Here is a 27,937-nt window from a genome sequence, read left to right on the forward strand (position 1 = left end):
CTTATCTCTTTCTTATGGACAGTTTTACTTATATATGTCAGAGGCAGCTAGGTGGTGCAGTGGATAGAGTGCTAGAACTGGAGTCAGAAAGATCTGAATTCAGATGTGATCTCAGACATTCACTAGCCATGGGATCTTAGGAAAGTCACTTAACCTCTATTTGCCTGAATGCACTGGAGAAGGAAATGGCAAATCTGTATCTTTCCCAAGAAAACCCTACATAGAGTCACGAACCAAATAAGTTTTGTATGTTGTTCTTTTGGTTCTTAGTTCACTCTTCATCAGCTCATATAAACATATTAATCCTTTCTAATCCTTTCTCATGGCCCTACCTACATTCTTGAGGTTTTCAGTATCCAAACTGACAACATGGAAAGCATCTTGAATTAAACCCCATCTCTACCAATCTCCTCCCCCACTTCAGTACATCTTGCCTGGTCATTCCTGCCTCTCATCCTTTCACAGAATGAACAATTACAAACACCTGAACCTTCAAATTCCATTCTCTCTTCATTGGCTTCTATCCTTCCCTACTCCCCCCTCATTCAAGTAAAACCAGTTGAGATGGCCTGTTTTGTTGAGACTGAAGGGGAAATTTCCAGAAGAATTAGGCAGACTAACGTTGTATAAACTCTTTATTTGATCTTTGTGACTTCTATGAGAATGAGAATGGAGGCAAGGATAAAACTAGAATCTGTAGGGGGCAAACTGCACAGTGTTTAGATTTTTATAACTGAGAAGACAAGCATACGATCTGAATTGAGAGGGAGACAGGATATCTAGGGTCTGGGTGCAGTGCATGATCCTATTGAAGAGTATATATTCTTTGTCCTTGATGTTCCCTATTTCAACTTTCCAGTTGTTTCTGCTAATAGATAGTTAGCATCTTGTCTCCTCCATCAAGTATACCTGCTGAACCTGGTGCTTGGAGTATGTTTGCATTCTACATATTAGGCTAACTCATCTTACTAAGGCATCCTAGATCAGTTCAAAACAAATGGGTGGGTGGGGGGGTGGAGGAACAGTTAAGTTTAAGCAAGGAATGAAATAAAGGAAGGGGCAACATTTTTACTCAACCATGTATAAATGATTTCCAAACTTTGATGTTAGAGGCTCAGAAGTATCAATCTAGCAAAGTTGCATGTAATAGATGTGGAAATTTATGGCATGGAAGATGACTGGAAGATTCTAGAAATAAAAGAAAGTATTAAATTAGAAATGGAAGAAGTAGTATAATGAAGACAGGATATCACAAGGCATTATCACCCCTTCAAATCAAGATGTCAGAAGCCATCTAGCCCAAACCCTTCCTTTATAGAGGAGCATCCTTATAAGTAGCTTCCACCCTTTGCCCTTGCCCTGTTTTTCCTTAATATCTCCCCTATTCTGGCTCCCCATGTTTTTCTACTTATCTACAGCTCACAAAGAGGTGGAATGAAAAAAGGGACTATGCATGATATAATGAAGAGTGCCAGACTTGAGTTAAGGAAAGACCTGAGTTCAAAATTTGACCCCAACATTTATTCTCTGTTTGCCTCAGTATCCTGACCTATAAAATGAGCTGGAGAAGGAAATGACCAACCACTTCAAAATCTTTGCCAAAAAATTCCTAAATGGAGTCATGAAGAATTTGGACACTAGTGAAATGACTGAACAACAATAAACTTTATTTATCTGAACCTTAATTTTCTCATCTGTAATATGGAAGCAGTAATACATTTTGTTGTATTTACATAATCCCAGAGGGTTATATGATTCAAAAGAGATAATGTATAAAGTGTGTATGACAAACTTTAAAACAGATACATATGTATCAGTTATTATTATAATCATCCATTAATCTATAATAAAGGCCTTGAATCCCTAGCCTTACCCAATGTCCTAATTCTTATACATAAGTTTCACCCCTTTCTAAGATGAGACACTCTCACGCTGGAGTCTCTAAAAATCATTGGAAAAAAGTCATACAATTGAGCTGATTTCCACCATTACAAATTTATTGTGCAAAACCTTGACTAGGCCTTCACTGATGCTTGACAAACCCTCTTCTCTACTCGTTATCAACAACTTATCTCACTCCCCTCAGCAACTGTTCCAAGTTTCCTTCTGTTAAGACTCCAGCTGTATCCGCACCCCCACACTTGTAGCAGATGAATGAATATAAGAATTGAATCTGTTTTGCTGAGAAGATAGAACCTCTCCATCTGGAGCTCCCTCAATTCTCTACTTAAATTCTCAAAAAATCCTTCTTAACATAATCGCCCACTTTCTCATCCTTTCCTCCAAGCACAGATAAGGACTTTTCCTTCCTAAGGTAGATTTTCCTACCTTAGACCTTCACCCCATTCCTTTAAATGAGCTGCTGGGTCATTGCTCAAATAATGATAATATTATGGGAGAAACATCGATTCTATGAGTTCATGTGGTAGGTAAATGTTGCCAGAATATATTCATTGCAATTCAGAAATTAATGGGGCAGCTAGGTGGTGCAGTGGATAGAGCACCTACCCTGGAGTCAGGAAGACCTGAGTTCAAATTCTACCTCAGACACTTAATAATTACCTAGATGTGTGGCCTTGGATAAGTCACTTAACCTCATTGCCTTACAAAACAAAAAAAAAAGAAATTACTGAGGTAAAAACTTAGATTTTATCATTACACTTAAGCATATATTCAAGACTTGGAGAAATCCAGAACAACCATTATGATTCTAACAAGCCTTCTTTTAGGCAAAATAACATAAAACAGAAATATTTTTACACATTATAATCTTGTACATTCTTAGGCCATAAAAGTTAAAGAAAAGCTAGATCCATAATCTCAGATTCCATTCAATAGCATAAAAGTTAAACAAACTTAATTAAGCAAATCATTATCTCATACACCTCATAAGGAAACAAACTTTATCAAACAAATTCTATAGATAAACTAAGTCAGGTTACAAATTAAATTACATTTAGATGGTTCATAAATAGGCTGATTTAAAGGGAAGATTTACATGTCACCAAGAAATTAGGGACTGTTAAGATTCTTCTTATCTTTCTTATCTTATGCTTATTCTTATGCTTTCTTATTTAGGGAATGTTTAGGGCTTTAAATAAATTTTCACATCCATGGACAGGTTTTGGCCAGGTGAGATTAATTCAAACAGAAGGCTTTTAGTTAACTAAAAGTTTCAGGAGGGAAAAAGAAAGTTAAAAAAATTTGCCATCCCAATATTCCCACTTATACATCTTCATTCTCTTCCCTATCTACCTACAAACATGCTCTACACATTCATTACCCTAAAAAAACCCTTCCCATTAATCTTTAACACCATAAAGCTACCAATTCATCTCTCACTTCCTAGACACTGCTAAACTTTTTTAAATTGTCCATATATGATACCTCCTCTTCTTTTTCCTCTTCCTCCTCTGTCCCTAGGTTATTAGATCATATCACTTCATCTCGGTACCAAAACTGCTATCTTAGTTTTTAACTGCAGTCCAGTAGAGTGAGAAGGGCACTAGACTGGGAGTCAGGAAGAGTCAGTTTATAATCCCTTCTCAGACATTTACTAGTTATATAAGTGACTTAACCTTGCTCTGTCTCAGGTCCTCATCTGTAAAATTAGGGAGTTGAACTTGATATCTTTGATTTCCCTTCTGTCTATATCTTCTAGCTGATAAATTTAGTGACTTTTTTCAGTCCCCCATCCTTTTTGACCTCTCTGCAGAATTTCATGCTATAAGCTACCCTTTTCTTTTGAATAGTCAGTTCTTTTGACTTTAAAAATATTATGCCTTGGAAACAATGTAAAGAAAGACTGCCTTCTGGGGGGGGGAGTGAGATTAGAGGAAAAATTGTAAAATTCAAACATAAATAAATTTTTGAAAATATGCTTTTCATATTCTCCTCTCTTTAAATATTTCTTCTCTGTCTCCCTAGTTTTCTTTCTAATTCCAAGAGTCTATACGTGGCCTTTTTTCCTCTTCTGTCTCTCTCCCTTGGTGATTTCATTTCTACAACAGTTCAAATCTCTATCCCTGACTCCTTTTCTGAATGCCAGACCTGCATTTCCAACTACTTGCAAGATAATAACATGTGGAAGTTCAATTGGTCCCTCAAACTCAATCTATCTTTTTCTCTACTCCATTTTTCCAACTAATTTTATACTTTCCATCCAAGACTCATCATTCATTTGATTTGGTTTGGTTTTGATGTCCTAGAGACAGTAGTGTTTTGGATAGAGTACAAATAGTGTAGTCAAGAAGACCAAGGTTCAAATCCTGCCTCAGATACTTATTAACTATGTGAACCTGGACAAGTTACTCACACATTATTATCCTTTTAACGACTTGTCTGAAAAAATGTGGATAATGAGAGTACTTATTTCATAGAGTTGTTTGTGAAGATCAAATGAGATAATGTATTTAAAGTGCTATATATATGTGTGTGTGTGAATAATTATTATTCCTCCCTCTTACCTCACACTCAATCAGCTGCCTATTTCTATGTTCTTTCATATCAATTGCCACAGTCAGTACCCTACCATAAGCTTCATTACTAAGATCCAGACAATTGCAATAATTTTTCTTATTACAAGTTTGATGATATTAATCCTCTGCTAAGAAATCTTTACTACCTCTCAGCTGACAAGTAAAGTTCAAACTGCTTTAGTTGTCTATTAAAAGGTCTCCACATAGGACCTAGGAACTATTTGATTAGTGACATGGAAAGAATGTGAGATTTATGTTTAAAGGTCCTGGGTTCCATTCTCCACAATGTCACTTACTAGCTGTTTGACCTCATCTTTAAAGTCCTAATTTTTTCAACTGCAAAAAGAGAGCATTGAACTGGATGACCCTGAAGATGCCCTCTAGCTCTAATTCCATGACCCTATGATATTTAGGGCAGCTATGTGACACAGTAGGTAGAGTGCCAGTCCTGTGTCAATAGGACCCAAGTTCAAATCTGGTAACAGACACTTACTAACTGTGTGACCCTAGACAAGCCAATTAACTCCATCTATAAAATGAGTTAGAGAAGAAATGTCAAACCACTGCAGTATCTTTACTGAGAAAAACCTCAAATAGAGTCACAGATTGTCTGACACAAATAAAGCAACTCAACAATCATAATAGCAATAGCAGAGATAATATTTAGGTTACTTTCTGTCTCTTTCCACCAACTAAATTCCTACTCATCCTCTAAAACCTAATCCAAATGGCAATTTTTTCTTTCCAGGAAGTGAAAATCTTTCCCCACTCTGGTCTCACAAAATTTTGCTTTGCTCCTTTCAAATACATCAATGAACATTTATAATATAATAAGTACCATACATGAGTGTAATATTTCATAGTCATCTACCTTATCTCACTAATAGAGTGTAAATGTTTTGAATGTAAAGGACTCTAGCTCTTTTAGTACATAGCCTGGGAATGTGAACACAATAGACATCTAACATTTATTTGTTAAATTGAATTAAATTAAATTGAATTCCAGGTAGCTATAAAAACAGACTGATAATTGGGAGTGTTTTTAACACCAAAATGCAGGCATTCACCCTGATAGAATAGCTGGTCTTCAGCTAATACAATCCAGAAAAAATATTGAAGAGTTATATCTTGAAGCTTTTCTCTTAATTAAATTTACTTAAATAAAGGAGGGTGGGGGGAGAGAATAGTAAGAAGCCTAGTCCAAGTTCCACTGAGCTTCAGAAGCTATTACCTTTAATTCCATTTCTTAGGAGGGCCCAAGACTTTCCTGACCTGGGTTTACCCCACTCCCATTAACCTCCTCATTCAGGAATCATGCCTATAGCTTTACCAGCCAGAAACAACATTGGAAGGAGCTCTATTTTTAATACAGGCTTTGTCATCTATCATTACTGAAAAACTGGGAGACAGGTTTTGGCTAAATATCCTGTGAAATATTCAAAATCTCCATCTAGAATTTGGCCCTCAGTCTGCTGCATGTATCTTGCTTGGATTCCTCTCCTCCTTCCCTCTGCCAATGTTTCTCATTACTAGGACATTTGTATTCAAAACACATAAACCTCTATCTCCCCAGTGAGGTTCCTGAGGAATCCTTTCTGTGACATAATGATGTGGCATTGTGACATCACAAGTGGGAGCAAATAATTGGCATTTCGCTTGTCTTGGCTGCCCCTGCTAAGCTTAGCCAGTCTGAAGAAGAAAACACCCACATTTCAATCTCTCTGCCATGTAATATCAAAAGCTGGAGTTTAAAAGTGAAAGCTTAATGTGGTGCAATTTCACTGGCTTCTCTCTGTTGTGAGAGTCTCTTCCTTTCCCATATTGCAATATGGAAATCACCTCCCAAAATCTTCTTTACTGTCTGCTTTGGCTCTTTGGTGACTCCCCAATGTGCTTGACATTAATATTACTCATTCTAGTCCTCTACCTCAAGATCCTCTACCAATCTAACTTCTGTCCACCTCCGACTCTCCAATCCAATCAAACTTCCTTTTAGTTGTTGGTTCAAATCCAGAAATAGTGATTAAATTCTTACTGTGAAAATGCCAAAAAGAAAGTGCTGGACCAAGCCACTCTTGTCTTAAGTATCTTCTTTCAAGTTATTTTCTTACTTCTGGAATATTCTCCCATCTTATAGTCACCGAATTATCTCAAAAAAAAAATTTAACAAGAAATATTCCTCCAGGAATCCTTCCCTGATTACCTGAGAATGGGGAAAACTTACCATCCCAGCTGCCCATAGTTCCCCTTTCATTTCTTTACATCTGCATGTCTTTGAAGAACTTCACCTTCCCAGGGTCTAGGCCATGAGTCCAAAGTTTCACTGATAGAGAGAAAAGTCTCCATCATATTCTCTGTAACACTTCTAAGGGGATGGATAAGGAAAACTGATCATATATTCTAAGCCTCAAATCCAATCTAGAAATCTACAAAACCTCAGAAGATGAACATTTTTTCTTTGTAACTTGCTCACAAATATAAATTCACATAAAAAACAAAAATATAAAAAAAGAGGGAAAAATTTTTGTGTATCTTGTTTTCAGGACTTGATCTTGCCATGTCTCTAGAGGTTCTATTCCATTCTGCTAGCCCATTGTGGGTGTTCAGCAAAAATTAATTAATAAGGGCTAAGTAAACCCTTTAAGTTTGCTCTGATGAAGGTTTGCATTTCATTGGGAATATATATATGAACAGGCCTTCCCTAGCTTTGTTGTACACATAATCTATTACAGGTTTATCAATAAGGAACATGGTTTTTCTTGTCTATTCCTCTAAAGGGCTCAAGTCATGAGGCAATTAAGAACCAAGAAGAAACTGGATATGTCATTCTGATTTTAAAGCAGAGCAGCTTTTATAATGCCCAATTTATAACTCTGAATTCTGACTTCAACATACCTGATTGTGTTTCAAAGATTTTCATTTTATTACCAAGCACAAAACCCCAGATATTTGGGTTCACTTTCCAGCATTCACATATTTAAATAAATAATTACAATATAATAATTCTGTCTCAAATGCTCCTACAGTTCCCTGACAGAAGGTCAGTGGGCTTTTTTTTCTTCTATTATTTGGCTGATTCATATCTCTCCTATCCCCATGGTTGCCTTGAGGAGGCTGAAGTTCCAGGTTTTCTGGTTTCAAAATAAATTGGCAGAAATCTGAAGTGATGCCAATACCGCCCTCCTGCCCGCAGGCATCTGTGTCCCAGTGGGAGGTCTCTTAGCAACCAGGCACAAATCAAATATTTGGGCGTCTGGACACATTCTGATTGGGATGACATCATGAACAAAAACTTCCTCTCTTTTCCCAACCAAGCTACTGAGTTATGGAAAGATAGTGATACCTTCCATTATTCTCAATGTGCTGTGTAAGCCTCTGACTCACACTGAAGTTAATGGTAGCCTCTTGGGGATATGCAGTAAATGATACACTGGAGCTGTCGGTCCTGAAAGTCCATTTCTAGATCATCCACTTAACTGGTTGTGTGACACTGGACAAATCATTTTAAATTCCCTCCCCCATGGTAAGAGCTACAAGGAACCCCCAAATTCTAATAAAAACCAGGCAGTGTGGATCATTCTAAGCTAAATTTTATATTTCCATGAATGACATGAAAGAAAAATTCTCATTCTAAACAAAAGGAAAACAGCAATTGGGATCTGTACAATATTTACCATGATGAGATGATATTTCTGTTTTTTGTCAGTTCTACTGCTAAAACTTCTCTAGTACAACCTACTCTGAAGTACCTATTTCCTTCTTCACACCCCCCCCAAACCTGAACAGAAGACTAAGGGGACAGAGGGAAAGAGAAGATATCTTCAGCATCCCAACAAAGATTTATTTTCATTTCATTACTATTTCACCTCAAACCCTTGGTAGATCTCTTTACATAAGACAAGCCAAACAGACCTCCTTCAATTTTTTTAATTCCATTTAGGAATACTATCCCTATGAAAGATAGTGAGGTAAAATGAATAGTCAGAAATCTGGCTTTGAAATCAGGAAAAACTGAGTTGAAGTTCTACCTCTGACATACTGGCTATATGACCCAGCACAAGTCACTTAACTTCTCAGTACTCTAGCCAACTCCCCAAGACTATGCAGAAAAGATGCTGACTTGCATTGAGTGAGAGAATGAAATCACTAATGTAGGCACTATCCCTCTGTAGCTACTCTTTTCCCAGCTATACAATGGAACTTTTTCAAACTAGATCTTCTTATTCCTGTGGTTGTTGATATATATAAATTAATATCTATACTAATCAGGCAGGGAATGAGAATGGGAGGAGAGGGACTAGCATTGGAATGATCCCAGCTATAATTATTGTTCAGAATGTTAGATGAAAATATTCTCCCACTCAAAAACTTTCAATGACTCCCCACAGTTTAAGTAAAGATTTTTCTTTGGCAGGTAATCCTTTAAAAATCCAATGGGTTTGTGACTTCATCTAGATGGGTATTCTCTTAACTAATGTAAGCCATGACCCAACCATGTGTTCTCATCCTGAATTATTCTTACCTGTGTTTCTCCATAAATTTTCTTTTAAAAAAATAAATAATTTGGTTTTTTACTCTGAAATAAGAAATAAAATAAGCATTGACATAACAGTAGAATAGAAAAAAGAGCATTGAACATGAAGCTGCAAATCTATTATGTACAACTTGCTTTTATTTAAATATAAAATAAAGTTATACAGTTTTCTTTTTTCTCTTCCATCTGTCCTCTGTATTAGTGATGACTTTCATTAAACACAAATATGTAGATAGTTAGATAGGTAGATGGATAGATAGATAGATAGATAGATAGGTATTTAGGCAGATAGATAAAGCATACTTACATACTTCTATATTTCAGTTCTTCCTCTGGATGCAGCTAGTATTCTCCTTTATAGGTCTTTTGCAGTTAATTTAAGTATTTATAAATAAAAAAATTTGACTTTTTCATAGTTGTCTTAAAATAATATTGTTGTAACTTTATAAAAATCTTCTCTTGATTCTACTCATTTTGCTCTCCATTGTTTTGTACAAGTCTTTCCATATTTTTCTAAATTATATAACTCATCATTTCTTATAGCAGAATCATATACCACAACTTGTTTAGCTATTCCCTAACTGATGGGCATCCCTAGAATTTCCAGTTCTTTACAACGACAAAAGAGTCTCTAAAAATGTTTTTAGAAATAGATTCTTTTTCCTTTTTCCCTGATCATTTTGGGAAACAAACTTAACAGTGATATTGCTGGGTCAAAGAGAATAGGCAATTTTATAACACTTTGGGCATCCCACAAATTTTCAAGAAAATAACTATTCATCATGCAGGAACCTTTCTTCTTTTTCTTTTAGTATTTCAGATATACCCATATATCACTCAGGCAGGGTATATAATCATGCATTTATTTCACTTTCATGGTTCAGCCATTAAGAGAGTTAAAATATATACATCCACCATATGTCCACCCATCAATGACTTGTCACTATGATTTTTAAAAGTGGTTAGATTTTCACCTTGAACAGGAAAAGGTATCTATTATTAATTAACTCAGTTCAGCTTGATCAGTGAATGGGAAGGTAATAGTGAGAGGAATGACAGGATCAAAATTAGAGAATTAGCTAGCCTGAGAGTGAAAGGGGGAAAGTTTGGCTTTTTAATCAGCAAATCAATCAGTCAATAACATGTATTAAGTACCCACACAATATTCCAGATGCTGGGAATACAGATACAAAAAACAGAACAATCCCTTACTCTTAAGAAACTTGCATTCTAATTTAGGTAAATGTTAGAGAAGCATAACCTGTATAGACTCAAGTCATAAGACCCAAAGGTGGGGAATAGGTGAAAAAATAATCTTTCTTGCTCTTAACCCTAATATTTTCTATGCTTTTCTCTTACAGTGCATTTGGCTGGCCAAGTTATTTTGTATCATTTCTAGAATCTGATTCTCCAGTCCTTAAGGGGTAAACAAACTGAAAATAACTTGCTTTAGACAGTTCAGTCAGAATGGTGAGGATTGATTAAAGCAAGGAGGAAGCATTTTCTAATGAACAGAACTTGGCATTCTAAAGAATGAGAAAAAATGCTAAACCCCAAAACTCAAGGAGAGAATTTAAGGAACCATTATAAAAGGTACTCAAATAAGTAAATAGTTATCTACAGTCACATAAAAATTGTTCTAAATCATTATTGCTTAGGGAAATGCAAATTAAAACAACTCTGAGGTAACACCTCACATCAATCAAATCAGTCGATATGACCAAAAAGGAAAATGATCAATGTTAGAGGGGATGTAGGGAGTTGTGAACTGATCCAACCTCTCTGGAAAGCAGTTTGGAATTACACTCAAAGGACAATAAAACTGCGCATACCCCTTGCCCTAGCAATAATACTACTAGGTCTATATCCCAAAGAGATCACAAAAAAGGGTAAAGAAGCTCACACACACACACACACACACACACACACACACACATTTATAGCAGCTCTTTTCCTTGGAGCAAAGAATTGGAAATTGAGGAGATGTCCATCAACTTGGAAATGGCTGAACAAATTATGGTATATGAATGTGATGGAATACTATCATTCTCTAATGAATCATGAGGGAAAGGATTTCAGAAAGTCCTGGAAGGATTCACGTGAACTGATGCTGAGTGAAATGAGCAGAACCAAAAGAACATTGTACATATTAACAACAACAGTGGGTGATGATCAACTATGAACAACTATGACTTGCTCATTTCAGTTGTACAATAATCAAAGACAATTCTAAAAGACTTGTGATGGAAAATATTATCTGTATCTAGAGAGGGAAATGTGGAATTTAAATGCAGACCAAAGTTTACTATTTTCAGTTTTTAAAAGTTGTCTTATATGTTATACAATTTTTCTCTCTTTAATGTCTTTTTTCCCTTCCATTTGAATTTGATTCTTCTTTCACAACAAGATTAATAATTATCTATGTTTAACATAATTACACATGAAGAGCCTATATTAGACTGCTTACTGTCAGGGGGAGGGAGGATGGAAGGGGTGGAGAGAGAAAAATGTAAAACTCAAAACCTTGCAAAAAAAATGGTGGCAAAAACTAATGTTGTTTGTCATTGGAAAAACAAATCAATAAAAATATTTTTAAAATATGTAAATGGATTCTTGGTTAAGGAGTTCCCTGCAATGATGGAAATTACAACCCAATTTTATCTGTTCATATCATGCAACTCTTATCCATGTTCTCCCCAAAATTTCCCATGGATGAACTATTAATGTCCTGGAGACCTTCCTAAATTTCTCACCACATCTGAGGGTAACAGTTGAACACACTAGTTGCCTACCTATCATCCCTTGCTCTTGACATGCAAATAGTCCATCTTCTCTTCCAGCTGTAAAATTCCTGGATGACATCCTTTACTCATAATAGTTATCATTTATATAACACTTTAAGGTTTGCAAATTCCTCTTCATATGCTAATTCCTTAGCTTAGAGCAATCCTTTGAGTTGATATTTTTATCCCCAGTCTTCAAATTATTGTTCATACTTTGTTCTCAAATAATACTCATCATCAGGGTGATACCTTAACTTCTGAGTGAATTGGATTTTAAGTGAAGCAAAACTGAACAAAGTCACTAGCCTCACTCTCTCTCCAGGGTCATTGGAGTCCAGTGACAGGAAAAAAGGTCAAGACAATGCAGTGGGTGACCTTGGCCTTTTTAAGATAAAGTCTTTTCTAAATCTCAGTTTGTAGAAGGCAGCATCCACTCAGTAATTAAAGGCTAGAGAAGAAATGAGCAAAAGATGGCTTAGTTGCCAACACAAAAGAATCAGTTTGGAAGGGAAAGACCTAGTGAAGGCTGAAAGGCTAAGTGATTTACCCAGAATCCCATAAGTTGCAAGGATCCCACAGCTTGCAAGTTGCTGAGACAAAATTTGAATTCAGATTTTCCTTACTCTAAGTCTTGTTCTTTGAAATTCACTGGATCACCTAGCTATGCTACTCTGGTGTTCTTGGTTAATTTTTCAGCTTGCCCACACTCATCATGCACCTTTCCACTGTCCTCCACCAGATACTTATCTTTTGTTCTTCTGTGGTAGTGGTATTCCACATCTGTCATATGACAATCATGATATGTATAAATATTGAAAAGATGAGTCTTTCGCTTTCAGTTTGAAATCAGCAAAAAATAATTTTGCGATTTCCCTTAAAGCAATCCAGTTTGTGCTCTTCCTCCTCTTCAACTTTGGGCCCTACTCCCTTTAATTACCACTGAAAAGCTCCTTGAGATGTCCATTCTAAATGCCGGCTGAAATATTATCAAGAGATATTCTTCATTTTTTGTCTTTCCTGTGTGGATGGACAGATCAAATTAGAGGCACCATCATCCAACTCAGTTGACATTATTTTCCCCCAGGCTGCACTTAGTCCCTGCTAACCCAAACTCTGAATTTCTCTCTTTCCTTGGAGAAATGAAATTCTTGTAGCAAGATTTTAATCACCCAATTAGAAGAATAGTAACAGATACACCCTCCCCTTCCAAAAGTCACTTTGTGGCAAAAGAGATCCCACAATAAACTATCAATTTTCAGTTGTTCTCCAACATGTAAAATCCAAGCTAAAAGATAAAGTAGAAATACCAGAAGCAATGGCACTCATGATCCCATCCTCATTCATATGCGGTACAACACATTCTGCCTTGTATTCATGTAACTATGGACTTGTCTTATCTTCACTACCAGAACTCAATTCTTGAGGAAAAGGAGATGTAAATATATATTTTTGTAGCCCTCACACAATCTGGTTTGAGAGAACCTTAAACAAAGAAAGGATTGCAAAGATATGTGTAATGAATAGATGGACGTTTGTTTCATTATCTTAAAAAAATTGGAAAATTAACAGGGATGTGAATTACTCTGGTTTTAATTAGATGTATGTCATTTATTGAAATGAAACAATTAGAAAATATTTACCTGTCTATAAGATTATTTTTTATCCAATTCCTCCATCATCAATCTATAGATAAATCAAAAGCATTTATTAAACATTCACTATGATCCAACAAGACAATACAATAGAGTTGATATAAGAGCCAGAAAGACATTAAATTTTTATATCTGACATAAAATGGCTGTGTGATTCTGAATAAGTCATTTAACCTCTCTATGCTCTAGACAACTAAGACTAAAAGTTGCAAAAAGGACATTAATTTGTATTGGTAAAATTTGTATTGGACATTAATAGTTCATCCATTGTATTGGTAAAATTTGTATTGGTTTCCTACACCAATGAAATTATAGGTCTATTCCCATCCATATCTTGCTATGTGTTAGAAACTGTACTAAGAGGAGGAAAAGGAATAGCAGGAAGGAGAATGAGAAAGGGAAGGAGGGAAAAGGAGGAGAAGGAAGAGAAAAAGAGAAGGGGAAAAGAACAAGAGCAAGAAAAAGGAGGAAGAGGAGGAAAAGAAGGAAAAGGAGGAGGAAAAGAAAAAGAACAAGAAGAAACTATTCATTATATCATAAAATGGCATCATTATTCTCCTTCAGTGAAACATATGCTTCTTTCTTTTGGATAATGGGATACATCTGTGCCAAACTAACCAGGTCTCTTTAGTTAGCTCTTAACCCCTTTGTGACCAATCACAATTTTTGTTTTTAGGTTTTTGCAAGGCAGATGGGGTTAAGTGGCTTACCCAAGGCCACATGGCTAGGTAATTATTAAGTGTCTGAGGCCAGATTTGAACTCAGGTACTCTTGACTCCAGGGCCGGTGCTCTATCCACTGCACCACCTAGACACCTGACAATTTTTTTTAAATGGTTGTCTCTAGTGGATGATCATGGAAGGACAAATTTCATTTTTTAATTTTTATCCATATTTTATCTAATATTGTATCTGATAAATGGTCAACACTTAATAAGTGTTTGCTTTTTGATCGATTCATTCATTGGATAGCTCATAAATCTTCAGCTTTGAATTCCTCAACAGGAATGGTTCAAAAATTTCATGCTCCATAGGAAAGTATTGAAAAATTTGCCTGCTATACTTCAAACCTTCACATGAAACTTGATGTGTCACAAAATTAATACCAACTTGCCATGGAGAACAGAATATTTTCAGACTTAAAACATGTATATTCATAAAAGTTAGTACTAAACAGCGCCCCTCATTGCAACTCTACATTTTGCTGGCCCATTGTCTTAATACTATGACAATGATTAGAACTAATTATGAAAATTAGTTGAGCTCTCAGAATAATTTCTGTGGAAGTGTCAATCAGAGTGATTCACCGCAAGATTTTAAGGGTCCCTCCCTGCTACAAGGACCAGGATATTGAAGACATGAGATGAATTCTTCATGTGAGTTTTAGCCTTCTTCCTTCCTTTACAAACTTCCTTATGACAATGCAGAAAAGTCACTTTTGTCTAACAAGACATAAAAATATTAGAGGGATTAATTAATAAATCAGTTATCAAACATTTAAGTGACAAACATTGTGCTAAGTGGTGAAGATACAAAAGCAGATACAAATTAGTTGCTGCCCTCAAAAAGCTTGCAATTTAGTTTTGGAGATAAAATATACCTATATGAGTAAAAAAAAGAAAATAAATACATTGACTGGAAGGAAACTAGCAGCTTAATTTATAAGAAATGGTACATAATTTTGAAAGGAAAAAAGATATCTTAAGAAGAGGAGATGAGGTGTGACAGTCTATAAGGGTTGGAGGACATTCAGTGCAAAGGTATAAAGATAGGAGACAGAATATGTGAAGAAGAACAAGAAGATGTGACTGGCTGAACCACAGAATACAGGAAGGTCTATAATCTATACCAGGATTGGAAAGATTGGGCCAGATCATGAAGGCTTTAAAAAATCAAGAGAGGAGAGGAAGATGGACCACCCAGTTTGATTTAGTCTACATTCCAAATCTCTCTATGAATAACTCTCTCTTCCCCTCCTTTTAACTCCTGAAGTTAACTTTAAAGAAGATTGATTTCATTTACTTTCAAGGGAAGCAAAATGAAGTCTTTATTTCTTAACTCTTTATTAGGTTAAGAGAACACAAAGATCTGACTTCAACTAATATGTTCCAGTTTCCAATGAAAACCTACAACCAGGCCTTTAAAAAGAGAAGCAAAAAAAAAAAAAATATTGAATTTCTCCTAAATTTGTTACCTATTTCTTTTTTCTTCAGGCCATTTGACAATTATGGCAAATAGGCCAAAACTTATTTCCATTAAGCCTTTAAGATATGTCTTGGAAGAATTAAAATTTTTTCCCAAAATCAGCTAAGGAGAAAACTGTCAGATATAAAATGAGGCATGGAATAGGAGATGAATAATAACACTATTAAATAATCATCTTCAATTACCAGTAAAATGCTAACTTTCAAATTTCACTGTTGTGTGAAGGTGACTCTAGATTCTCAAAAGTTATACTAAGAGAGTTCAAGATATGATGGTTACCAATAAGCTGGAAAGGATTCATGTGCAAACTGTCAGTCAACTATAAGTCTACCATAGCTAATTTCAGACAGGTTTGACATCAGGGGGGAAATCCACCAGATAATAAGGTTTTATGGTAAAAAGTAACTTAAGAATACAGTCTGATGGTATAGTTGAGTTACATTTAGCCTTGATAAAGAGACCACATTGATAAAACATATTCTTCAGGTACATAAATAATTACAAACAGATGGATTTTGAGTGCCTTTACTTATATAAATAAGGTACCACATTGATACAAAGAGATAAAGACACAGAGATAGATATAATCACAGATCAAAGATTTTAAAACCGAAAGGGACTTTAGTGTCCAATAAATTCAACCCTCATATTTTATAGTTAAGAATTCTAGAGTCACATAGCCAGTAAATATTTTAGGTGGGATTAGAACTCCTTCTTGACTCTTAGACCTGTAAGATCTAGTCTTTGCCTTCAAGGAACTTATAGTTCAGTTGTTGGTGAAACAAGATATATACTTCTGCACAACTAAATTGCAATACAATATAGCATATGGTAAGTACCAAATGTGTGGAACAGATAGTATGTGATTTATAGTATAAGAATAATAATACAGTATATTGGGGTGGCTAGGTGGCATAGTGGATAAAGCACCGGCCTTGGAGTCAGGAGTACCTGGGTTCAAATCCGGTCTCAGACACTTAATAATTACCTAGCCGTGTGGCCTTGGGCAAGCCACTTAACCCCATTTGCCTTGCAAAAACCTAAAAAAATAGTAATAATACAGTATAAGAAAAAGTATAGAAGGTTCAGACCACTGTGGGATAGAGTCATCAGAAAAGACCTCCTATGGATAGGGCTCTATAAGATGTACAAGATTAGATGATTAGAGAATAAAAGGTAAAACATTTGAGACATGAAAATAATATAAGTCACAAAGAGGAGAATGTACCTGACGTATTCCAGGGAAAGAGCACATAATAATAGAAATGGGAGGGCTTATCTTGGACAAAACATCTCAAATTTGGAAGGAAACTTAAAGCTCATTCAGGGTCAGGGAATCTTCTTTTTTCTTCCAAAAGTCATTTGGATATTTATAACATCATAGGCAGGTTATATTTTGTCAAGCATTTAATTAATTCACCTCTTCAAAAACTCCGAGATTATTGAATTTTGAGTCTTACCTGAAGTTGCCATAGCAGCCTCAGACCACAGGCTTTATACAGCCAGCAAGCCAGATGTTCCCTACCTCTGATTTAGTCTAATCCATTTGTATATGAGAGAAATACTCTAAGATATCATCATCACCATAAAAAAAAAATTTAGTAAGTGCACATTATGCTCCAGTCACTTGGCTAAAGGCTAGGAATACAAAGGGAAAAAGAGAATATTGTCCTTGTCCTCAAGGGATTGACATTTAAATTTTTTTTATTTAAGGCAATGGGGTTAAGAGTGACTTGCCCAAGGTCACAAAACTAAGTAATTATTAAGTGTCTGAGATCAAATTTGAACTCAGATCCTCCTGACTCCAGTGCTCTATCTACTGTGCCACCTAGATGCCTCCTAACATCTTTTTTTAAAACATTATTTATTTTTAGCACTTCTTCTTTATATTTTGAATTCCAGATTTGCTCCTTCCCAACCCTCTGAGAAATTAAACAGTGACATCAATTCTACATGTGACAACCCTTCACTTAAAGCCAATCCTTCTACTTATCTTGGTATCATATGTCATTGTGGTCTTCTTCAATACTGAATGACAAACCTCATCATTATCATGTGTTCCTAGGACTTAACTAGGGACAGTGTTTTTGGACTGTTAAATAAAAGTTTAATAAATACTTTATTCATTCATATGATGTAAAGCGGAGATGTGAAACTGGGGCAACTTCCAGGTGCAATAAGAACCAGATGAAAATGTAAATGGGAAGTGATTCACAAAATAAATATGGCACAGATAGTTTTTTAAAAATATTCTATCTTTGGGGTGGCTAGGTGGCATAGTAGATAAAGCACCAGCCTTGGAGTCAGGAGTACCTGGGTTCAAATCCGGTCTCAGATACTTAATAATTACCTAGCTGTGTGGCCTTGTGCAAGCCACTTAACCCCATTTGCCTTGCAAAAACCTAAAAAAAATATTCTGCATGTGAAATCATGTAAAAGATATTTTCATTTTAGCCATATTGAAGAAGGAAAGAAAGAAGGAAGGAGGGAGGAGGAAGGGAGAGAGGGAGGGAGAGATGGAGGGAAGAAAGGAAAGAAAGAAAGAAAGAAAGAAAGAAAGAAAGAAAGAAAGAAAGAAAGAAAGAAAGAAAGAAAGGAAGGAAGGAAGGAAGGAAGGAAGGAAGGAAGGAAGGAAGGAAGGAAGGAAGGAAGGAAGGAAGGAAGGAAGGAAGGAAGGAAGAAAGAAAGAAAGAAAGAAAGAAAGAAAGAAAGAAAGAAAGAAAGAAAGAAAGAAAGAAAGAAAGAAAGAAAGAGGGAAAAAAGAAAGAGGGGGTGTGGAGCCAAGATGGCGACAAGAGTGGATCCTGTCCTGGGTGCTCTCTCATAAATCTTTGAAACTAAAGACTCTAACTAAACTTTCCAGAGACAGAAACCACAGAGGGACCCAGTGAGGCAGCTCTTCTACTCAAGGTAACCTGGAAAAGAGCAGAAAGGCTCTGCTCCCCGGGGTCGGAGGGGCGGCCCGCCACAGGGGTGGCCCACCAGAGTGGTGGCCCGCCAGAGCTAAAGAACTTCAGCCTCCTGGAGGAAGCCCCAGGGTTCTGGGAGCCGAAGCCCACAGCAGCGGGGGCAGTTTCCTGGCCTACGCCCCAGGGAGCACCAGGCACAAATTGGGGGAACAGCCAGGGTACCTCTGCCAGAGCTAGGACATGAAGCCCAGCCCTCAGAGCACACAGAGAGCAGTATGGCCACTGCATTCCAGATCCAGGAAACAGAAGCAGGTGGAGCCCTTAAGCAGGCACCCCCAGGGCATGAGCCCATTGAACCTAAGGAGGGGAGTGAAGAGAGAGAGATTGCAGAGCTCTGACCCTGGAACAGGATTCTGGGGCTCTGACCACATTCAGATCCTGTTCACAGTCCAGGCCCCCCCATAGAACAGCAGGACCCCCCCCCCACCTCAGCCCCGTGGCAGAGGTGGGAGGGGGAGCTTGTGGTCATTCACAGACCAGGGGGGAGGACAGAGCCTCACACACTGAGACCCTTGTGGGAGTGTCCCAAAAGCTCAGGAAGCACCCCCCAAAACAGGCTTAGACTGGGAAAATGAGCAAGCAGAGAAACAAGAGAAACACCATTGAGAAATACATTATCTATGAACCCAAGAAGGATCAATATACTCAGTCTGAAGATGAGGAAGCCTAAGATCTTGCATCTAAAGACTCCAGGAAAAATAGAAATTGGGCTCAGGCTATGACAGAGCTCAGAAAAGACTTTGAAAATCAAATGAGGGAGTTGGAAGAAAAACTGGGAAAAGAAAGGAGAGAGATGCAGGAAAAACATGAAAATGAAGTCAGCAGCCTAGTCAAGGAAATCCAAAAAAATGCTGAAGAAAATAGCATGCTAAAAACCAGCTTAAGTCAAATGGATAAAACAGTTCAAAAAGTTGAGGAGAAGAATGCTTTAAAAAGCAAAATTGGCCAGATGGAAAAAAGAGATAAGAAAACTCTCTGAGGAGAACAAATCCTTCAGACAAAGAATAGAATTCGGGGAGATCGATGAATTTACCAGAAATCAGGAATCAATACTTCAAAACCAAAAAAATGAAAAATTAGAAGAAAATGTGACATATCTCATTGAAAAAACAACTGATATGGAAAACAGGCTTAGGAAAGATAATTTAAAAATTATTGGAATACCTGAAAGTCATGATCAGGAAAAGAGCCTTGACATCATTTTCAAAGAATTACTACAAGAAAATTGCCCTGATATTCTAGAATCAGAGGGCAAAATAGAAATGGAGAGAATCCACCAACCCCCCTAAGAAAGTGATCCCAAAAAACCAACCCCTATGAATATTATAGCCAAGTTCCAGAACTCCCAAGTCAAAGAGAAAATATTATAAGCAGCCAGAAGGACACAGTTCAAATATCATGGAGCTGCAGTCAGGATCACACAGGATTTAGCAGCAGCTACACTGGAAGCTCGTAGGGCTTGGAATATAATATACCAGAAGGCAAAAGAGCTTAGAATGCAACCAAGAATCAACTACCCAGCAAAAATGAATGTCCTCTTCCAGGGAAAAAGATGGACTTTCATTGAACCAGGGGAATTTCAAATGTTCCTGTTGGAATGGCCAGAGCTGAACAGAAGGTTTGATCTTCAGATACAGGACTCAGGTGAAGCATAGAGATTGGAGGAGAGGGGGAAAATGTGAGAGACTTAATGAGGATGAACTGCATGTATTCCTGCATAGAAAAATGACACTGATAATACTCATATGAACCTTCTCAGCTAATAGAGCTGGAAGAGGGAGCTTTTATAGTTGAAGCACAGGAGAAAGCTGAATTCAAAGATAAAATGTGGAGTAAAATGGAGTCAACAGAAAAAAGGAAAATATAATGTGAGAAAGAAAAAGGAGAGGGGGAATAGGCCAAGATATTTCATATAATAAGATTTTTCTTTATTACAATGAGCTACTTCAATGATATGGAATGGGGGAAGGCAAGGGGGAACGAGGGAATCTTTGCTCTCATCAGAGGTGGCTAGGAGAGGAAACAGCATATATACTCAATGGGGTATAGGCATCTGGAGTAAGAAGGAGGCGGGGACAGGGGGAAGGGGGGGCGATGTGAAGGATGGAGGAGAGGATGGACCACAGGAGGGCGGGGGGAGAGTGGTCAGATATAACACATTTTCTTTTTTACTTCTTGCAAGGGGGCTGGGATTAGACAGCCTGTCCGGGACCATGGGGCCAGGTGGATGCTGGGCCTAAGGGGTGGTATGGGAGCTCAGGGCCTTTTGGCCCCGGGGCCAGGGATCTGTCTGCTGCTCCACTCAGCTACACTACAGCAGAGTCAGAGTGAAAGGAGAGAGAAAAATATAGTACATGGTAGTGGAGAAATACTAAAGGAGGGAGTTGCGATCAACAATGGCAATGGTGGAAAAATATGGAAGTAACTTTTGCCATGGACTTATCATAAAGAATGTGACCCACTCGCAACAGAGTTGTTGGTGTTGGAACAAAGACTCAAGCACATTTTTTATTATTATTATTTTTTGGGGGGGGTGCAGGGCAAATGGGGCTGAGTGGCCCACCTGGGGCTGCATAGCAGGGTGATCATTGGGTGTCTGAGGCCAGATTTGGACCCAGGTGCTCCTGGCTCAAGGGCCAATGCTCTGTCCACCACCTAGCCACCCCTACTATTATTGCTATTTTATTTTATTTTGGGTTTTTTCTTTTTTTGTTGTTTTTTGCAGGGCAGTGGGGTTCAGGTGGCTTGCATGTCACACGGCTGGGTGATTGTTGGGTGTACGGGGCCAGATGTCGGCTCGGGTGCTCTAGACTCCAGGGCTGATGCTCCGTCCACTGCACCACCTGGCCATACCCATAATTACTACTATTATTTTTTTTAATTTTTTTTCTCTCCCCCTTTACTTTATTGCTCAAGTGAGTCTATATTTTTTGGGGAGAGGGGGTATTTTCTTTATTCTTAAACAAGAATATTTTATTAATGTATAAGAAAACATTTGTACAAAATGAGAATAAATAAATATTATAAAAAAAGAAAGGAAGGAAGAGAAGAAAGAAAAGAAAGAAGGAAGGAAGGAAGGAAGGAAGGAAGGAAGGAAGGAAGGAAGGAAGGAAGGAAGGAAGGAAGGAAGGAAGGAAGGAAGGAAGGAAGGAAGGAAGGAAGGAAGGAAGGAAAGAAGAAAATTCTACTTCAATTTGCACTCAAAGTTCATTAATTCTCTCAGGAAGTGCATAGCATTTTTTCTTCATCAGTCCTTAGGAATTGTCTTGGATCATGTATTGATAAGAGTAACCAAGTTTTTCAACAGTTGACCATCATCATCATTACAACATTGCTGATATTGTACACCGTGATCTCCTAATTCTTCTTACTTCACTTTGTATCAGCTTATATAGGTCTTCCCATGTTTTTCTGAAACCCTCATCATTTCCCATAGCAAAATAGTATTCTATTACAATCATATTCCAAAATTCATTTAATCATTCCTCAATTGATGAACATTCTCTCAATGTTCAATTCTTTACCACCACAAAAAAAAAGAATTACTTTAAATATTTTTGAACATTTAGGACCTTTTCTTTTTTCTTTGATTTCTTTGGAATACAGACCCAATATTAGTATTGCTGGATTGAAGAATATACAGATTTTTATAGCATTTTGGGCATAATTTCAGAATGGTTGGACCAGTTCACTATTCCACTAATGGTTCACTAATGTTCCACTATGTTTCATTAATGTTTCATTAAAGTTTCATGAAAAAGCTCTTATTCAGGGCAGCTAAGTGGCACACTGGATAGAGCCCCAGTCCTGATACCAGGAGGACATGAGTCCAAATTTGACCTCAGATACAATAATCATCTAGCTGTGTGACCTTGAGCAAGTCACTTAACCCCATTGCCTTACCAAAGAAAAAGGGGGGGAGGCTCATATTCTAACAAGAAATAAGCAGTCATTCAGTCTTTGCCTAAAGATGCCAAATAATCAAATGATAAGGAAGACCTTGTCTCCAAAGGAAACCTATTTCACTTTGGGATTACTTTGTTAAGTTTTTCCTTATACAAAGCTTAAAATGCTTATCTTTGATTTCTACACTTCAATAAATCAATCAAAAAATATTTGATAAACACCTAACATATATCAGGCCTTGTACTAGATAATGGTGATTCAGAGACAGAAAAATGAAATAATTCCTATAGTTAAGAAAAAGTTCTATTAGGGGAGACATATGCCCTTGTTCCAAACAAAATAAATCGAATCTTCTTGCCACATGAGTCTCTTAAATATTTGAAAACAACTAAAAGTCTTCTCTTTCACAGGCTAGACAAACCCAGTTCCTTTAGTAGATCCTTCCATGGCAAGAGATCTTAACATTTTTTATGACATGGATCCTTTTGGCAGGCAGATGAAACCTATGGACTCCTTCTCAGAATAATGTTAAGGAAACAAATAAGAAAATAGCATAAAATAAAAAAAAAATTGAAGGACTCCATGTTAAAAAGTCCTGCTCTTTTAATTCCCACACCATGTTGATGAGCACTTAATAAATATTATTGAATTACTGAATCAAACACTCTCTGGATAGTAAATATCCTTTCTAAAATGTGGCACTCAAAATTGAAGGCAATATTGCAGAGTGGGACCAGATTGTGAAAGTCATTGAACCAAGACCTGCAAATTTTACCTTTATAACATGTTTTGTATGTGCCTCTTTCTTTCCTCTGACACTGCTATCATTCTCTTGCAGATCCTCATCACCTCACACCTGGATTATTAAAATAACTTTCCAGTGGGTCTGCCTGCCACAAGTCGATACACATTCTAGTCCTTTCTCCACTCAGCAGTCAAAGTGATTTTCTTAAAACACAAGTCTGACTCTAATAGATCTAATTCACATAATAAATTCCAGTGGATCCTTATCTAGATAAAATATAAAATCCTCAATTTGACATTCAAAGTCATTCATAACCTGCTCATCTATCTTTCCAATGTTCTTATATCTTATGCTTTTTTTTAATTAAAGATTTTATTTATTTTGAGTTTTACAATTTTTCCCCTAATCTTACTTCCCTCCCCCAACCACCACAGAAGGTAATTTGCCAGTCTTTACATTGTTTCCATGGTATACATTGATCCAAATTGAGTGTGATGAGAGAGAAATCATATTCTTAAGGAAGAAACATAAAGTATAAGAGATAGCAAGATCAGACTATGTCTTATGTTTTTCAATACACAAGAGAAGACTGGTAATATGATAAAAGTAATAGGATAAGAGTTTTGTACATTTATATAGGAGTCTAAATTGTTTAAAAGCATTTGATGGAGCAGCTAAGTGGAAAGAGCACTAGTTCTGGAATCAGGAGTATGTGAGTTCAAATTCAGCCTCAGACACGTGACAGTTACTAGTTGTGTTACCCTGAGAAAGTCACTTCACCCCAATTACTTGCAAAAAATTTTTTTAAACATTTTACTTCTATAAATAATAATATATGAAAATTAGGAATGATTCATTCACCTCATCTTGTTTATGTAAGAGATAAATAGTCATGGATTATCGGAAATAAATATATGAAAAAATACAGTAGCTCTGTGCCTTTCTTTGGGGGAAGAGAGAGAGAGAGAGAGAGAGAGAGCAGACTGGTGTTCACAGATGGTGCAAAACATTCACAATTTGGGGGGGGGGAAGTAGTGAAATATGAACACAGGTCTAATAAAAAAATGGAGGGGAGAGTATCCATGTGTTAACTTACAAAAAATCTCAAATAGCATTTGAGTGAGCCATTTTTGAGGGACAATGATCATCAATCTTACTTGTTCTAAACAGAAAACCTATTGTAATGAACATGAATTTCATACAGAGAAAGTGGTTCATTTATCTGATTCTCCAGGAAAGTAGAATGAAATGTCATCTTTGGGACTGGTTTTACTGTGGCTTAAAGAATCATCAAAAAGCAGTCATAAGGGAAATTTCTAGACTTTACAGTGTTTGGAGACCCACAAAGCCCCCTAGAGTGGGAATTAATTTAGCAAAATTGCATTTGGGGGGCTCAGAATGTAAGATTTTAATAATGGGTTGGATACTATCTAAGATATGGCTGAGTTAATCTCATAAAATAATAATGAAAGACTCCATATAAATATAGTGTACTGGGTCCTAGAAAACTATAACTGCAGAGAATAGATGATGATCAACCCCACAAAGGGTTGATGAACTCATGATGCATAATGAGACATATGTTGCTATTCAGGGTCATTGCAGAAATTTGTTTTGTTTGATTGTCAATTTGTTCACTGGTGGCTTTTGTTATTTGCTTTTTTATTGCATTTTTCAGGGGGGAGAAAATAAATGCTTACTGCTTGAAGAACATTTTAACTTAATTTTTAAAAATCAATGGCCCTAGATTAAGTGTCAGAAAGTCTGGTCCTGGATCTAGCTCATTTGCTTCACAGTTTGGTGAACCTCTTTTTCTCATCTGTGCAATAAAGGTGACCCAGGGTAATATCCAAGGTTCCTTCAGGAACTAAAATTCTGAGATTAATTGTTTAGATCTGTAACTGCCACAAATGAAAGTCCCATAGATTCTTATTATTTCCTTTGGCTAAAATACACTGCTAATTAGAACAAAAACATTGATTTGATTCCTGAACTAAGGAAAAATTGCTCCTTTTCACAAGAAGACCTTGCAAATGAGTGTTCTTGCTTTTTGTTTGCCTTTTCTTCCCAGTGGATTACTGAAGACTTTTATTTTATTTATTCAGTTTTTTAAAAGAAACATGATGTTTAACATTAAAACTCGGCACACTCCAGCAAGGGGCTTAGGACTGGAGACAAAGCAGTGGGATGGAGGCAAGCAGCCTTCCACAGAGCCTCACCTGGTGAAGAGGATGAGGAAGGCCACCAAGAAGAGACCCATAACTTCAGATAGGGCAAAGTTCAGGATGGTGTAGGAGAAGAACTGCTGCTTTAGGGATGGGTTCCTGGCATAGCCAATGATTAAACTGCCAAATACTGACCTGATACCTGGCCCTGAGTTAGCCACCCCAACTGTGGTGACCCCAGGCTCAATGAATTTGGCAGTTGTGTCAATGTCCCAGGAAATAGCTCTGGTCTGGAGCTCCTGACGGGCCAGCTGGAGCAGGGTACTGCTACAAGTGAGCTATTCCAAATAGATCTCTGACCTATTCAGGACAGATGCAGATACAGGCCTGACAAGACCCTGGTATAGCAGCAAATCAGGGCTGGGGAAATGTGGAGTGCCACCATGATCTGCATCCTGCTCTAGAGACTTCCAGTTTCAGCTTCTTGGCCCCAGAGTCCTACTCCCATCCAATTGAATACTTTTATTAAGCACATATAAGCCACTAAGGATCTGTCCTGTGGGCTTTTTGTGGCTGCATCTCAAATATATGGTTCCACATCATCACTGCCAGTGACTAACCAAGTCACAAGATGATAAAGTCTTCCAAAAGAGGACCAAATGATTTAGTACGGTCTCTGGTGAGACAGTTCCATGAAGCAGTGAGAACACAAAAAAAGTAGAAGGGAGAGAGGACTTAAGAAGCAGCAACCCCCATCCCCAAAACAAAACTAGTCTACTACTTGATGCTGCTCATTCTTTGGACAAGGACAACTACAGAGTTGACTGGCACCTACTAGCTCTGAGACCTCCTGACCATGGAGCTTACTTAACTTGAGGTTTCTGAAGTTCCTTCCAGGGAATTTAGCTTTGCTGCCCAACTCTCCCTCAATTCTGAGAAGTTGGTTATATTTGGCTAAATGTTCAGATTGGCAGGGAGCACCAGTCTTGATCTGCCCAGTACAGAAACCAGGTCTGTGATGAAGGTGTCTTCAGTCTCCCCAGAATGATGGGAAACCATTACACCCCACCTATTGGACTGGGCCAGCTTGTATACCTAAAGAGATTCAGTCATGTAGCCAATCTGACTCACTTGGAGCAGGAGGTAGTAGATTTTCTTACAGCCTTTTTATTGTGCTTGGGATTGGTCATTGTGAGATCATCCCTTACCACCTGGATGCCTGTAGTTTCAGTAAAATTCTTCTATTGTCCCAATCATCCTGGTCAAAGGGTTCTATAGATACCACTGGAAAGTCCTTGATGAAAATCTTGTAGAGGACAGCTAGGTAGAGCAGTGGATAAAACATCAGCCCTGGAGTCAAGAGGACCTGAGTTTAAATCTTGCCTCAGACACTTAATAATTGCCTGTGTGACTTTAGACAAGTCTCTTAGCCAAATTGCCTTAAAGTTTTTTTTAAAAAGAAAATATTATAAATGTCCCCAAGTTCAACAGATGAGAAATACTGGTTGGGGTCATCAGCAAACTTGAAATCCAAGTCATATTTCCCAGACTGGAAGAATTCAGAGGCAACAGCACCCATGCCAATTACAACTTTGCCAGTATAGCCAGTCTTACCAATAACTTCCTTCAGCATCTCAGAGTTTCTTGTTTCTCCAGGATGTTAGGAGCAAAGCCACATTCATCTCCTACACTGGTAGCATCTTAACCATATTTCTGCTCAATCACATTGATCAGGTTGTGATAGACCTCAGCTCCAATGTTCTTGACCTCCTTGAAGTTTATTGTTCCAACAGGGAGGATCATTAACTCCTGCATTGTCCCAGCATGGGATTCCCAGCATGGGAGTCACCACTGAATACATTGAAGGCTCGAACTGGCAGGATGACTTCTTCATTGCCTGCAAGGTCAGCAATTTGGTGGAACAAGGAGACACTTTTCTCAGCAACTCCAGCCTTACCAACAGCCAGAGACATTCCCAATCTGGCATTTGCACCAAATTTATATTTATTTTCAGTGCTATTCATCTCTGTCATCAGTTTGTCAATCTTCTGCTCCACAGTATTCAGTTTCTTGCTAACCAAGGTTGGAGCAATACTTTTATTGATGTGTTCAACTGCTTTTGAGACACCTTTCCCCAAATATCAGGTCTTATCATTGTCTTGGAGCTCCAGGGTTTCATGAATGCCAGTAGAAGTTCCACTGGCATAGCAGCTTAGAAGAGACTTTTTGCAGTGTAGAGTTTGACTTCAACAATGGGGTTTCCTCAAGAGTCAAAGATGTCTCTTGCTTGGACCCTCAAAATCAACACATTGAGTTTCTGGATGGGCATTGCTCCCTAGGTTCAGAGAACCAAGGCAGAGAGTTCATTGTTGGTTTGTTTGGCATTTTTTTAGTAAAAAAAATAGGTTCAACTCAGCAAAAATCAAAGATCTAGAGTCCCAAAATAACTTAGAGACCATGCAGATCAATCCTCTCATTTTACAGGAGAGAAAAAAAAGCCC

General features: G+C 37.4%; 2 pseudogenes; both read right to left on the bottom strand.

The window, feature by feature from the left end:
* Nucleotides 1-25,890, bottom strand: part of LOC141494202 (ATP synthase F(0) complex subunit C1, mitochondrial-like) — a 50,922-nt pseudogene extending 25,032 nt beyond the window's left edge.
* Nucleotides 25,891-26,205: 315 nt separating this feature from the next.
* LOC141494203 (alpha-enolase pseudogene) lies at nt 26,206-27,765 on the bottom strand (annotated as a pseudogene).
* Nucleotides 27,766-27,937: the final 172 nt, after the last annotated feature.

The sequence above is a fragment of the Macrotis lagotis genome, chromosome 7 (genome assembly GCF_037893015.1).
Source record: "Macrotis lagotis isolate mMagLag1 chromosome 7, bilby.v1.9.chrom.fasta, whole genome shotgun sequence".
In the NCBI taxonomy this organism is placed as follows: domain Eukaryota; kingdom Metazoa; phylum Chordata; class Mammalia; order Peramelemorphia; family Peramelidae; genus Macrotis; species Macrotis lagotis.